This window comes from Bombina bombina, chromosome 1 (genome assembly GCF_027579735.1).
Source record: "Bombina bombina isolate aBomBom1 chromosome 1, aBomBom1.pri, whole genome shotgun sequence".
Lineage (NCBI taxonomy): Eukaryota > Metazoa > Chordata > Amphibia > Anura > Bombinatoridae > Bombina > Bombina bombina.
The window spans coordinates 1,427,817,125-1,427,833,792 of record NC_069499.1 but is presented as its reverse complement, the minus strand read 5'-3'; positions in this window follow the sequence as shown (position 1 = coordinate 1,427,833,792).

Genomic DNA, 16,668 nt, shown 5'->3' with positions numbered 1-16,668 from the left:
TGCTGTGAGGGCATTTGTTGTGTTTACTTAGTCATATGATCGGACACTCCCCCCTCGTTTGATTGGTTCATTACCGATTGTTACATTCCCCAAGGGCGTGTTTGTGGTGATATGCGTCCCTGAATGGATGTTGGAATGTAATGTACATGAACATGGCTATATCTGATCGATTGTGGTTAATACCCTTGCCTAGTGATGTAGGAAGTTTCACTATGGCATTTTACGCTGTCAGGACATTTGTTTATTTATTAATATAACCAGACATTTTACTACACCTATTTGGCTTTTATTGGATATCCACAATGCCATTTAGTAAAAGACTCCCTCCCCTTTTCTTTATATTAACCCTTCTGAACCATGCTCCTCTGTTGATATGGAAACATTTTGTGATTATAGAAACAAGATGCTGATATAGAAACATATAGACTTTGACATAGATTATTAATCAAATATTTAACACTACGCCTCTTTGATGGTTAGGATTCTGTTGTCTTATGGGAATATAAAGACTATATTCCTTGAAACTTGTGAGTTAAGTAGCCATGTTCTCATATACCAGTGTTAGGATTGTCATTATGTTTAACAGCTGTGTATTTTGTGGGTGTGAAAATTTACTAGATTCTGAAGTGTAGCAGCTTTGTAAACTAATTTTATAGCCTGATGAAACCGTGCTGGGACACGGAGAAACGCGTTGTTTGTTTTTATATGCTTTTAAGCTGTAATAAACTTTTGTGATTTTGTTACATTGCTGCTGCACACCTGGTAATTCCTGAAGCATCTATCACACTTGACGTTTATTGCACTCTTGCTCAACTTGCTGCTGCTAAAACTAGCAGAGACTGCATTTTCATTTAACAGCTGTTGCTAAACAGCAAATAAGTTTCTTGGGAACCCCACTGCTCTTTGATGTTCTTGTTGCCGGTACAACAGGGGTTGTCTGTTCCAGGTGCCTGGGGAGTCTGCCGAGCGACTCTTTGGACTCGGTCTGCTTGTATTGCACATCAGTGCTTACTATCAAGTGAGTAGGATACTTGCCACGTATACATCGCTTTACGTTTTACCCTCATTTATCTGCACTATGTGGCGCCCTCTGTATCTATGTCAGGGCACGACACACCAGACGAGCTGCCTGGAAATCATTGTGTGGACTCTGCTACATATCCGTCATTTATCATTTATACTTTGTTTAATTTTGGTTGCTTGAAAATTATTGTGTGGTCACTGCCACATATCAGTAAAATACTTTATTTTTTATTTAATTTATGAAATCATCGTGTGGACATTGCTACACATTTTTTCTTTATTGTTTACGCTTTGTTATAATTCTGGTTGCTTGAAAATTATTGTGTGAACACTGCCACATATCCACAAAATATTTTATTTATTTATTTTTCACTATCACTCATTTTCCAAATAATTAACTCATTTCTTTTTATTTTATTTATATATATATATATATATATATATATATATATATATATATATATATATATATATATATATATATATATATATAGCTGGACTTTCAATTTGGCTGTCCGGAAATTATTGTGTGGACACTGCCACATATCTGCAAAATATTTTATTATCTTTTTTATCATTATTTCTTTTATCACTAGTTTTTATTATTTATATCATCTGTTGGCGCCTCTTATTGGATATCTGTCTGCATCTTGGGTGCTGGCAGTATATCCGTTTTGAATTTATATGTAACCATGTGTGTCAACATCTTCAGATGTCATCAACCTATTTGTGTTTTTAATCTTCAATTCTTTATTTTTTAACACTTTTTCAATAAAAATTATATTTTAATCATATCATCCAAATTACCACTCCATGCAAGGTTAATGCCCTAAAAATAATTTATCAGGGACCTAGAAAGTGCTAATTAGATGCATCCTGTTTGTAGTCAATTCTTCTTTTCGTGTTGACTGTAACTTTTCTTAAGTTTATTTATGCATGAGCACTCCAACTAACAATAAGTTGCAAACAAAAGCAACTAAATACAGATATCCCTGTAACATCTGTGTAGTGCTGTTGCAGCTTGTTTTTTGCACTCTAGAAAGCAACTGAAGATGAAGGTCCCCAAGTCGCAAAAAGGTATCTAAGAATACCGAAATATTCCGAACGAAACCTTGTGCAGCAAGCTCAGATAGGTCTGATGAACAACACCTGAAGCAAAAACACTGCACGCTGCAGTCATCTAAAAATGACTCTAAAACGTATACTTGCAGGGCAAGTAGAAAGCAGCTGAAGATAGGATCCTTCAGATTGATAAGTATCCACTAACCAGCGGATAATGTTGCAGGCTATCTAAGAGCCGCCAGTCCTTCCCACAAATCTTGAATGTGGAGAGAGAAAGGAGAAGCCTCAAAAAGGCTAACTATACCTCGAATACCCCGAGGGCGAAATAGCAGAGCAACAGATCTCAGATCCTGCTCCAACACCAGACCAGCCCAAGCGACAGACATGTCTGATAGACAGGGGGACAGAATTACCCACCCCAACAGAGCGCGGGTGCCAACCCAATCCGCTTCCAAAATAAGGCACTCCCAAGGAGAACCCCCTAGATCAATTTCCAACAGGTGGAACAGAGCCCACAGAACAGCAGATGCTGCCCCTTACAGAAATAAGCCACCTGATCCAACCTCCTACCCATAGGGCAGGACAAAGACCCTCCAGAGAGAGAAAACCCCAACTCATAAGGAAGCTAAACTATCCCCTCCAAAGGGAAGGGCACAGATAAGAACAGCGTACATGTCCACAAGACATGAAGCCATAATATGATCAAAACACGGACCTAATGGAAATCATCCAGACACCACTTTTGACCCAACAGAGAAAAAAACTCCCCGTAGAGGAGCCCACTCCATCTGAAGGACAAGTCAGGCCTTAAAGTTTATAACCAGTACCCGAAGGTGGATGTGAACTCAGGCCTACCTGCTTGCAAGCCCAATGAGCTAGCCCCTATGTCGCAACATAGGGTCCCTGAAAAAAAATGGGTCGTCAAAAACCAGTCCACCGGATCATAAGTATTCAGACAACCAAGAAGGATCCAAGACAAGAGCTCCGGCCCCGGGACCCAGAGTCGTCCTAGAACGAATTACACCCTCAGGGAACACAAGATACCCCGTCTGAAGCAATCAGACCTCACAGGGTACAGAACTTACTTGTAATTCCCAGCCCAAAGGACAGAGAACAACCTTAGCCAGAGGTCAACAACCCCTCTGCAAGGTACTAGGCCACAACAAAGTCACGCAATTTCTCTAGTGCCCAGAGGCCCCAAGGGCAGCACTAAGGGAAATAAAATGAGAACAGAGTCCCCTGAGAGTAGAAAGAAAGACTAGTCTCCATAATCCTTTCAGATTAATGTTCCAGAGGACAACAACCAAGGGAGAAGAATTCAAATCATCCCGAACCCAGGCAGAAAAACATACCCTAAGCAAAAAGCTTGGAAAAGATTCAACACCTCCTATCGCCCCTGATATGGAGACAACTAACTCTCGAAGGAAGACAGAGCCTCACGGCTTTCACTTCCAAATTAAGCGGCCAAATCCGCCAGTAAAACCAGACGAAGTCCAGAAAGTCTCGACCCAAAGGAAGAGAACCTTTAAAAGGAATAAGTTCTAAAAGGACACTTCCAAAGAGACCATGAAAGGAAAACCGTAAGAACGGCGGTATGAAGGACCTAAATCCTCCAAACCTCCAACCCACAATGGGAAGGAACACTCTAGTTCCCAAAAAATAGTTGAAGCTTGTAAAATAAAACAAGAAAACCACACAATCATATTGTGATCACTAGGCGCCCTCACCGGACCAACCGGACATAAAAAGGTGCCATGTGTCTGAACTAGGCCTCAAAGACAGAATGATTTGTACCCAGTCAGGACTAGCCTGAAACCAAGGGCCCCAGCACTATCAAGGCTACATAGTCTCTCCCGATGATGGAGGGATAAAGATCAGTCAGACAGACTTTTGTTAACAGTGCGACCACAAAATTGAGAGTATCAATTTCAGAGAGGAAAGTTCCTGAAGGAAACATCACACCACAACATGACCGGATGAAAATAAAAGATAATCAACCCGTAGGTTATCGCCCAGGAAGAACGAACAGACCCGCAGGACTAGCCCAACAGGGCTCCGAGACTTCCACTAGTTATAATCTTTAAACCTCTAAACTTGTGCCTGTTTCTAAGCCACTACAGACAGCCTCTTATCAAGTGCTTTTTTATTAGCTTTTCACAACAATGGATGGCTAGTTCATGTGAGCCATATAAATAACATGGTGCTAATGCCCGTGGGGTTGTGCCCCCCCAATAAAATGTTATATCCTCATACATACATACTCTTTCCTTCTCTCTCACACAGTCACAGATACACTGTCTTTCTCTTTCTTTATCTCTGTCTCTCACACACACCCATATATTCACTCTCACACTCAAAACACACACTTGCTCTTTCTCACACAAACACATAGAAAAACACACACACACACACGTACTCTCTTACACAAGTACACAGAGATAAACTCTCTCACACATACACACACAAAGAGATACACACACACACACACACACACACACACACATCCATACATACATAAACACACATACATATACATACAAGCACACATACACATATATACATACATATACGCACACATACACACATATACATACATACACACACACACAAACACACGTACATACACACAAACACACGTACATACACACACACACACATATATATATATATACATACATACGCACAGTTACACACACACACACAAATATGACAACAAAACAATTACAGTCCATATTTTTTCATAAGAAGATAAAACACATATATAACAATACAAACAGTAATGCATCTTGTATCTTCCTTTATAACATAATATGCATGAACAATTGGACATATATAGAAAATAGAAGTCTGTTAAATTAAATATTAGAGCAGTAAGAAAAAAAAAAGCACACTGGATAGTGTGACAAATATTATCAGACATCATCAGACATGTAAAGCCATGCATTTCAAATACTATTAGAAGCAATTTTTTAAATATGGCTGTGTGCAAAAATGCTTTTTTATAACTGCTAAAGTGACCATTTTTAAAGTTTATGCATAAGTAGGCTCTATTAAATTAATTGGCAGACTAGATCCTGTTTTTCTATTACTTGATCACATTGACCAGTCTGGATAAAGCCAAATCACTGACATGGAGGATTTTTAAATTCAAGTGAGGGAAGTTCACTGAGAGTTTTAGATTGCCACCAGTGCAGCAATATAGTCTGTCATGTCTTTTGATGAAGGGGATCATCCTACCTGCCACCTGTACGCATTGATGGAAAAAAACATAATTTATGTAAGAACTTACCTGATAAATTCATTTCTTTCATATTAGCAAGAGTCCATGAGCTAGTGACGTATGGGATATACATTCCTACCAGGAGGGGCAAAGTTTCCCAAACCTTAAAATGCCTATAAATACACCCCTCACCACACCCACAATTCAGTTTAACGAATAGCCAAGAAGTGGGGTGATAAGAAAAAAGTGCGAAAGCATATAAAATAAGGAATTGGAATAATTGTGCTTTATACAAAAAAATCATAACCACCACAAAAAAAAAAAAAGGGCGGGCCTCATGGACTCTTGCTAATATGAAAGAAATGAATTTATCAGGTAAGTTCTTACATAAATTATGTTTTCTTTCATGTAATTAGCAAGAGTCCATGAGCTAGTGACGTATGGGATAATGACTACCCAAGATGTGGATCTTTCCACACAAGAGTCACTAGAGAGGGAGGGATAAAATAAAGACAGCCAATTCCTGCTGAAAATAATCCACACCCAAAATAAAGTTTAATGAAAAAACATAAGCAGAAGATTCAAACTGAAAACGCTGCCTGAAGTACTTTTCTACCAAAAACTGCTTCAGAAGAAGAAAATACAACAAAATGGTAGAATTTGGTAAAAGTATGCAAAGAGGACCAAGTTGCCGCTTTGCAAATCTGATCAACCGAAGCTTCATTCCTAAACGCCCAGGAAGTAGAAACTGACCTAGTAGAATGAGCTGTAATCCTATGAAGCGGAGTCTTACCCGACTCAACATAGGCAAGATGAATTAAAGATTTCAACCAAGATGCCAAAGAAATGGCAGAAGTTTTCTGGCCTTTCTAAAACCGGAAAAGATAACAAATAAACTTGAAGTCTTTCGGAAAGACTTAGTAGCTTCAACATAATATTTCAAAGCTCTAATAACATCCAAAGAATGCAACGATTTCTCCTTAGAATTCTTAGGATTAAGACATAATGAAGGAACCACAATGTCTCTACTAATGTTGTTGGAATTCACAACTTAGGTAAAAATTCAAAAGAAGTTCGCAACACCGCCTTATCCTGATGAAAAATCAGAAAAGGAGACTCACAAGAAAGAGCAGATAATTCAGAAACTCTTCTGGCAGAAGAGATGGCCAAAAGGAACAACACTTTCCAAGAAAGTAATTTAATATCCAATGAATGCATAGGTTCAAATGGAGGAGCTTGAAAAGCCCCCAGAACCAAATTCAAACTCCAAGGAGGAGAAATTGACTTAATGACAGGCTTTATACGAACCAAAGCTTGTACAAAACAATGAATATCAGGAAGAATAGCAATCTGTCTGTGAAAAAGAACAGAAAGAGCAGAGATTTGACCTTTCAAGGAACTTGCGGACAAACCCTTATCTAAACCATCCTGAAGAAACTGTAATATTCTCGGTATTCTAAAAGAATGCCAAGAAAAATGATGAGAAAGACACCAAGAAATATAAGTCTTCCAGACTCTATAATATATCTCTCTGGATACAGATTTACGAGCCTGTAACATAGTATTAATCACAGAGTCAGAGAAACCTCTTTGACCAAGAATCAAGCGTTCAATCTCCATACCTTTAAATTTAAGGATTTCAGATCCTGATGGAAAAAAGGACCTTGAGACAAAAGGTCTGGTCTTAACGGAAGAGTCCATGGTTGGCAAGAGGCCATCCGGACAAGATCCGCATACCAAAACCTGTGAGGCCATGCCGGAGCTACCAGCAGAACAAACGAGCATTCCTTCAGAATCTTGGAGATTACTCTTGGAAGAAGAACTAGAGGCGGAAAGATATAGGCAGGATGATACTTCCAAGGAAGTGATAATGCATCCACTGCCTCCGCCTGAGGATCCCGGGATCTGGACAGATACCTGGGAAGTTTCTTGTTTAGATGAGAAGCCATCAGATCTATTTCTGGAAGTTCCCACATTTGAACAATCTGAAGAAATACCTCTGGGTGAAGAGACCATTCGCCCGGATGCAACGTTTGGCGACTGAGATAATCCGCTTTCCAATTGTCCATACCTGGGATATGAACCGCAGAGATTAGACAGGAGCTGGATTCCGCCCAAACCAAAATTCGAGATACTTCTTTCATAGCCAGAGGACTGTGAGTCCCTCCTTGATGATTGATGTATGCCACAGTTGTGACATTGTCTATCTGAAAACAAATGAACAACTCTCTCTTGAGAAGAGGCCAAGACTGAAGAGCTCTGAAAATTGCACGGAGTTCCAAAATATTGATCGGAAATCTCACCTCCTGAGATTCCCAAACCCCTTGTGCCGTCAGATACCCCCACACAGCTCCCCAACCTGTAAGACTTGCATCTGTTGAGATTATAGTCCAGGTCGGAAGAACAAAGAAGCCCCCTGAACTAAACGATGGTGATCTGTCCACCATGTCAGAGAGTGTTGTAAAATCGGTTTAAAGATATTAATTGAGATATCTTTGAGTAATCCCTGCACCATTGGTTCAGCATACAGAGCTGAAGAGGTCGCATGTGAAAACGAGCAAAGGAGATCGCATCTGATGCGGCAGTCCTAAGACCCAACATTTCCATGCATAAGGCTACCAAAGGGAATGATTGTGACTGAAGGTTTTGACAAGCTGATATCAATGTTAAACTTCTCTTGTCTGACAAGGACAGAGTCATAGACACTGAATTTATCTAGAAACCTAAAAAGGTTACCCTTGTCTGAGGAATCAATGAACTGAATGGTAAATTGATCCTCCAACCATGAATTTGAAGAAACAACACAAGTCGATTCGTATGAGATTCTTCGAAAATGAGAAGACTGAGCAAGTACCAAGATATCGTCCAAATAAGGAAATACCAAAACCCTATTCTCTGATTACAGAAAAAAGGGGCACCGAGAACCTTTGAAAAAAATTCTTGGAACTGAGGCTAGGCCAAACGGTAGAGCCACAAAACTGGTAATGCTTGTCTAAAAAAGAGAATCTCAGACACTAAAAGTGATCTGGATGAATCGGAATATGCAGATACACATCCTGTAAATCTATTGTAGACATATAATGCCCTTGCTAAACAAAAGGCAGGATAGTCCTACAGTAACCATCTTGAATGTTGGTATCCTAACATAACGATTCAATAATGACAGATCCGGAACTGGTCTGAAGGAATTGACCTTCTTTGGTACAAATGAAGAGATAAAATAAAACCCCAGCCCCTGTTCCAGAACTGGAACTGGCATAAATACTCCAGCCAACTCTAGATCTGAAACACATAACAGAAACGCTGAGCCTTTGCTGTGTTAACTGGGACACGGGAAAGAAAATAATCTCTTAGCAGGAGGCCTTAACTTGAAGCCAATTCTGTACCTTTCTGAAACAATGTTTCTGAAACCAGAGATTAAGAACGGAATTGATCCAAATTTCTTTGAAGAAAACGTAATCTGCCCCATACCAGCTGAGCTGGAATAAGGGCCGCACCTTCATAGGTACTTAGGAGCTGGCTATAGGTTTCTATAAGGCTTGGATATATTCCAAACTGGAAATAGTTTCCAAACTGATACCGCTCCTGAGGATGAAGGATCAGGCTTTTGTTCCTTGTGAGGAAAGGAACTAAAATGATTATTTACCCTGGAAAGAAAGGGAAAGCAAAGATGACTTAGAAGACATGTCAGTATTCCAAGTTTAATCCATAAAGCTTCTCTAGCTAAAATAGCTAGAGACATATACCTGACATCAACTCTAATGATATCAAAAGATGGTATCACCAATAAAATTATTAGCATGTTATAGAATAATAATAATGCTATAAAATTATGATCTGATACTTGTTGCGCTAAAGCTTCTAATCAAAAAGTTGAAGCTGCAGCAACATCCGCTAAAAATATAGCAGGTCTAAGAAGATTACCTGAACATAAGTAAGCTTTTCTTAGAAAGGATTCAATTTTCCTATCTAAAGGATCCTTAAATGAAGTACTATCTGCCGTAGGAATAGTAGTACATTAGCAGGAGTAGAGATAGCCCCATAACCTTAGGGATTTTTGTCTCAAAAAACTCTAATCTGTCAGATGGCACAGGATATAATTTGCTTAAACGTCTAGAAGGAGTAAATAAATTACCCAAATTATTCCATTCCCTGGAAATTACTTCAGAAATAGCATCAGGGAGATAAAACACTTCTGGAATAACTACAGGAGATTTAAAAACCTTATTTAAACGTTTACATTTAGAATCAAGAGGACCAGAATCCTCTATTTCTAATGCAAATAACACTTCTTTAAGTAAAGAACGAATAAATTCCATCTTGAACAAATACAAAGATTTATCAGCATCAACCTCTGAGACAGAAACCTCTGAACCAGAAGAACCATTATCAGTATCAGAATCATGATGTTCATTTAAAAATTCATCTGAAAAAAGAGAAGTTTTAAAAGACTTTTATGTATACTAGAAGGAGAAATAACAGACATAGCCTTCTTAATGGATTTAAAAAATAAAATCTCTTATGTTATCAGGAACACTCTGAAAATTAGATGTTGACGGAACAGAAACAGGTAATGTAACAGTACTAAAGGAAATTTTATCTGCATTAATAAGTTTGACATGACATGCAATACAAATAACAGCTGGAGAAACAGATACCAAAAGTTTATAGCAGATACACTTAGCTTGGTAGCTCCAGCACTGTGCAGTGATTTTCCTGAAGTAACTTCTGACTCAGTTGCAACGTGGAACATCTTGCAATATGTAAAAGAAAAAAAAAAACAACATATAAAGCAAAATTGATCAAATTCCTTAAATGACAGTTTCAGGAATGGGAAAAAATGCCAAAGAACAAGCTTCTAGCAACCAGAAGCAATAAAAAATGAGACTTAAATAATGTGGAGACAAAAGTGACGCCCATATTTTTTCGCGCCAAATAAGACGCCCACATTATTTGGCGCCTAAATGCTTTTTGGCGCCAAAAATGACGCCACATCCGGAACGCCGACATTTTTGGCGCAAAATAACGTCAAAGAATGACGCAACTTCCGGCGACACGTATGACGCCGGAAACGGAAATAGAATTTTTGCGCCAAAAAAGTCCGCGCCAAGAATGACGCAATAAAATGAAGCATTTTCAGCCCCCGCGAGCCTAACAGCCCACAGGGAAAAAGTCAAATTTTAAGGTAAAAAATGTTAAATTAAAATGCATTATCCCAAATATGAAACTGACTGTCTGAAAAATAAGGAAAGTTGAACATTCTGAGTCAAGGCAAATAAATGTTTGAATACATATATTTAGAACTTTATAAACAAAGTGCCCAACCATAGCTAGGAGTGTCACAGAAAATAAGACTTACTTACCCCAGGACACTCATCTACATATAGCAGATAGCCAAACCAGTACTGAAACGAGAATCAGCAGAGGTAATGGTATATATAAGAGTATATCGTCGATCTGAAAAGGGAGGTAAGAGATGAATCTCTACGACCGATAACAGAGAACCTATGAAATAGACCCCTTAGAAGGAGATCACTGCATTCAAATAGGCAATACTCTCCTCACATCCCTCTGACATTCACTGCACGCTGAGAGGAAAACCGGGCTCCAACTTGCTGCGGAGCGCATATCAACGTAGAATCTAGCACAAACTTACTTCACCACCTCCATCGGAGGCAAAGTTTGTAAAACTGAATTGTGGGTGTGGTGAGGGGTGTATTTATAGGCATTTTGAGGTTTGGGAAACTTTGCCCCTCCTGGTAGGAATGTATATCCCATACGTCACTAGCTCATGGACTCTTGCTAATTACATGAAAGAAACATAATTTATGCAAGAACTTACCTGATAAATTCATTTCTTTCATATTGGCAAGAGTCCATGAGCTAGTGACGTATGGGATATACAATCCTACCAGGAGGGGCAAAGTTTCCCAAACCTCAAAATGCCTATAAATACACCCCTCACCACACCCACAATTCAGTTTAACGAATAGCCAAGTAGTGGGGTGATAAAGAAAGGAGTAAAAAGCATCAACAAAGGAATTTGGAAATAATTGTGCTTTTTACTACAAATCATAACCACCATAAAAAGGGCGGGTCTCATGGACTCTTGCCAATATGAAAGAAATTAATCAGGTAAGTTCTTACATAAATTATGTTTTCTTTCATGTAATTGGCAAGAGTCCATGAGTTAGTGACGTATGGGATAGTAATACCCAAGATGTGGGACTCCACAGAAGAGTCACTAGAGAGGGAGGGATAAAAATAATAACAGCCATTTTACGCTGGAAAAAATTAATCCACAACCCAAAATATAAGTTTATTCTCATAATGAAAAGAAAAAACTTAAACATAAGCAGAGGAATCAAACTGAAACAGCTGCCTGAAAAATGTTTCTACCAAAAACTGCTTCAGAAGAAGCAAATACATCAAAATGGTAGAATTTAGTAAATTTATGCAAAGAAGACCAAGTTGCAGCATTGCAAATCTGATCAACTGAAGATTCATTCTTAAAATCCCACGAAGTGGAGACTGATCTAGTAGAATGAGCTGTAATTCTCTGAGGCGGGGCCTGACCCGACTCCAAATAAGCCTGATGAATCAGAAGCTTTAACCAAGATGCCAAGGAAATGGCAGAAGCCTTCTGACCTTTCCTAGAACCAGAAAAGATAACAAATAGACTAGAAGTCTTCCTGAAATATTTAGTAGCGTCAACATAATATTTCAAAGCTCTTACCACATCCAAAGAATGTATGGATCTCTCCAAAGAATTCTTAGGATTAGGACACAAAGAAGGGACAACAATTTCTCTATTAATGTTGTTAGAATTCACAACCTTAGGTAGAAATTTAAATGAAGTTCGCAAAACTGCCTTATCCTGATGGAAAATCAGAAAAGGAGATACACAAGAAAGAGCAGATAATTCGTAAACTCTTCTAGCAGAAGAAATGGCCAAAAGGAACAACACTTTCCAAGAAAGTAGTTTAATGTCCAAAGAATGCATAGGCTCAAACGGAGGAGCCTGTAAAGCATTCAAAACCAAATTAAGATTCCAAGGAGGAGAGATTGATTTAATGACTTGATACGGCTTGATTTAAGGCTTGATTTAAGGCTTGATACGGACCAAAGCCTGTACAAAACAGTGAATATCAGAAAGCTTAGCAATCTGTCTGTGAAAGAGCAGAGATTTGTCCCTTCAAGGAACTTGCAGACAAACCCTTATCCAAACCATCCTGAAGAAACTGTAAAATTCTAGGAATTCTAAAAGAATGCCAGGAGAATTTATGAGATGAACACCATGAAATATAAGTCTTCCAAACTCGATAATAAATCTTCCTAGAAACAGATTTACGAGCCTGTAACATAGTATTAATCACTCAGAGAAACCTCTATGACTAAGCACTAGGCGTTCCATTTCCATACCTTCAAATTTAATGATTTGAGATCCTGATGGAAAAACGGACCTTGAGACAGAAAGTCTGGCCTTAATGGAAGTGGCCAAGGTTGGCAACTGGACATCCGAACAAGATCCGCATACCAAAACCTGTGAGGCCATGCTGGAGCTACCAGCAACACAAACGATGGTTCCATGATGATTTTGGAGATCACACTTGGAAGAACAACTAGAGGCGGGAAAATATAATCAGGTTGGTAACACCAAGGAACTGTTAACGCATCCACCGCTTCCGCCTGAGGATCCCTGGACCTAGACAGGTACCTGGGTAGTTTCTTGTTTAGATGGGAAGCCATCAGGTCTATTTCTAGAAGACCCCACAACTGAACAATCTGAGAAAACACATCTGGATGGAGCGACCACTCCCCCGGATGTAGTCTGACGGCTGAGATAATCCGCTTCCCAATTGTCTATACCTGGGATATGAACCGCAGAAATTAGACAGGAGCTGGATTCCGCCCAAGCAAGTTTTACGAGATATTTCTTTCATAGCTTGGGGACTGTGAGATGATTGACATATGCCACAGTTGTGATATTGTCAGTCTGAAAACAAATGAACGGTTCTCTCTTCAAGAGAGGCCAAACCTGAAGAGCCCTGAAAATAGCACGGAGTTCTAAAATATTGATTGGTAACCTCGCTCTTGAGATTTCCAAACCCTTGTGCTGTCAGAGATCCCCAGACAGCTCCCCAACCTGAAAGACTTGCATCTGTTGTGATTACAGTCCAGGTTGGACGAACAAAAGAGGCCCCTTGAACTATACGATGGTGAACTAACCACCAAGTCAGAGAGAGTCGAACATTGGGATTTAAGGATATTAATTGTGATATCTTTGTATAATCCCTGCACCATTGGTTCAGCATACAAAGCTGGAGTGGTCTCAAATGAAAACGATTGTGATTGTGTGTGGGATTGTGTCCGATGCTGCAGTCATGAGACCTAAAACTTCCATGCACATAGCTACTGAAGGTAATGATTGAGACTGAAGGTTCCAACAAGCTGAAACCAATTTTAATCATCTCTTGTCTGTTAGAGACTGAGTTATGGACACTGAATCTATCTGGAAACCTAAAAAGGTGACCCTTGTCTGAGGAATCAAAGAACTTTTTGGTAAATTGATCCTCCAACCATGTCTTTGAAGAAACAACACTAGTTGATTTGTGTGAGATTCTGCAGAATGTAAAGACTAAGCTAGTACCAAGATATCGTCCAAATAAGGAAACACCGCAATACCCCGTTCTCTGATTACAAAGAGTAGGGCACCGAGAACCTTTGAAAAGATTCTTGGAGCTGTCGCTAGGCCAAATGGAAGAGCGGCAAATTGGTAATGCTTGTCTAGAAAAGAGAATCTCAGAAACTGATAGTGTTTTGCATGAATCGGAATATGAAGATATGCATCCTGTAAGTCTATTGTGAACATACAATGCCCTTGCTGAACAAAAGGCAGAATAGTCCTTATAGTCACCATTTTGAAAGTTGGCACTCTTACATAACGATTTGGGACAATGAATAGATTTTTATAAAACCCCAGACCCTCTTCCTGAAACGGAACTGGTATGATTACCCCTGAAAGCTCCAGGTCTGAAACACACTTCAGAAAAGCCTGAGCCTTTACTGGATTTGCTGGGATGCATGAGAGAAAAAAATATTCTCACTGGAGGTCTTACTCTGAATCCTATTCAGTACCCTTGAGAGACAATACTCTGAATCCATTGATTTTGGACAGAATCTGCCCAAATATTTTGGAAGAATCTTAAAGTGAATGTCAAGTTTTACCTTTTCAGTTATCTAGTTTTGTAGTCAATAATGAAATTAAGTGTACCGCCGCAATCAATTATAAAAAAAAATTGTATTTTATTTTTTATTTTATCTCTTACATCTCGCTCACTCGCTTACCCGCTCCTCCCACTCATTGCTTCCTCATTTTCTACCAAGTTACGTAAACAGCGGTCCCACCCGCTGTTTACGTATAGGCACTGCTCGCTCCAGTGTCAATTCTAGATTGTGCATGCGTTACTCTTGTTTACGCTGTATAACAAGATAGTATTCATTGAATGAGTGTATTCATTCAATGAAAACTATCGTGAGTGGCGTAGGACACGATCTCCTAAAAGAATATAAAAAAGAATATAGAGAATTTCAAATACCGAAATATCGAGTGTAAAGTATAATGGCAGCAAATAAAGTATTTCACTCGATATATCGCAGATTATGTTTGCCAATGATATTAGATAGTAGTGTACATACAGCGCATATATCACGTATTATGTGCCGAAGAAAATAGATGTCACATCGATAACAAAAATATAAAAAGCTAACCTGTATACGGAGACCTTTCACATCCACTGATACAAATTTGACAATAAAGAGGAAATGAAAGGAATCCGTCTAATAATGTAGCGCTAGCCGTGTTTACTAGTATTGCGCATGCGCGAAATGTGCACGAGCTTAGAGTCAATTAGCTTGGCACCAAAGACGAACGCATGCGCGATAATGATATATTACGTCATGAGAAGAGGGTGGGTCCCCCCGTGGTTAGAGCCGTTATTGGCTATTGACACATCAATCAAAAAGATGATAAACAGAGCGCGAATGCCGGGCGGAGGACGGTTTAGCCGCAAATTGCTATAAATTTATTGAAAAAAAAGGTATACATTTAGAAATTTAAAAATTGATGAATGAAACTAGGGTTTTTTATTGATATTTGATAGACTGCTGTTTAGAACGAAGGCTGAGTTTACATTCACTTTAATCTGCCCCCTACCAGCTGAGCTGGAATGATGGCCACACCTTCATGCAAACTTGGGGTCTGGCTTTGGTTTTTTAAATGGTTTGGCTTTACTCCAACTTGAAGGTTTTCAATTGGAACCAGATTCTTTGGGGGAAGGATTAGGTTTCTGTTCCTTATTTTGTTGAAAGGAACGAAAACAGTTAGAAGCTTTAGATTTACCCTTAGATCTTTTATCCTGAGGCAAGAAACTCCCTTCCCCCCAGTGACAGTTGAAATAATCGAATCCAACTGAGAACCAAATAACTTATTACCTTGGAAAGAAAGAGATAGTAATCTAGACTTAGATACCATGTCAGCATTCCAATATTTGAGCCACAAAGCTCTTCTAGCTAAAATAGCTAAAGACATAGATTTAACATCCATTTTGATTATATCAAAAATGGCATCACAGATAAAATGATTAGCATGTTGAAGCAAGCGAACAATGCTAGACAAATCAGGATCCATTTCCTGTTGCGCTAAACTTTCTAACCAAAAAGTTGATTCAGCTGCAACATCAGCCATACAAAATGGCAGGCCTGAGAAGATAGCCAGAATATAAATAAGCTTTCCTTAGATAAGATTCAAGTTTCCTATCTAAAGGGTCTTTAAAATAAGTTTTATCTTTCATAGGAATAGTAGTACATTTAGCAAGAGTAGAAATAGCCCCATCAACTTTAGGGATCTTTTCCCAAAACTTCAAACTGCTGGCAAAGGATACAATTTTTTAAACCTTGAAGAAAGAATAAAAAAAGTACCAGACCTATTCTATTCCTTAGAAATCATATCAGAAATAGCATCAGGAACTGGAAAAACCTCTGGAGTAACCACAGGAGGTTTATAAACAGAATTTAAACGTTTACTAGTTTTAATATCAAGAGGACTAGTTTCCTCAATATCCAATGTAATCAACACCTCTTAACAAGGAACGCATATACTCCATTTTAAATAAATAAGTAGATTTGTCAGTGTCAATATCTGAGGAAGGATCTTCTGAATCAGATAGATCCTCATCAGAGGAGGATAATTCAGTATGTTGTCGGTCATTTGAAATTTCATCAACTTTATGAGAAGTTTTAAAAGACCTTTTACGTTTATTAGAAGGCGGGATGGCAGACAAAGCCTTCTGAATCGCATCAGC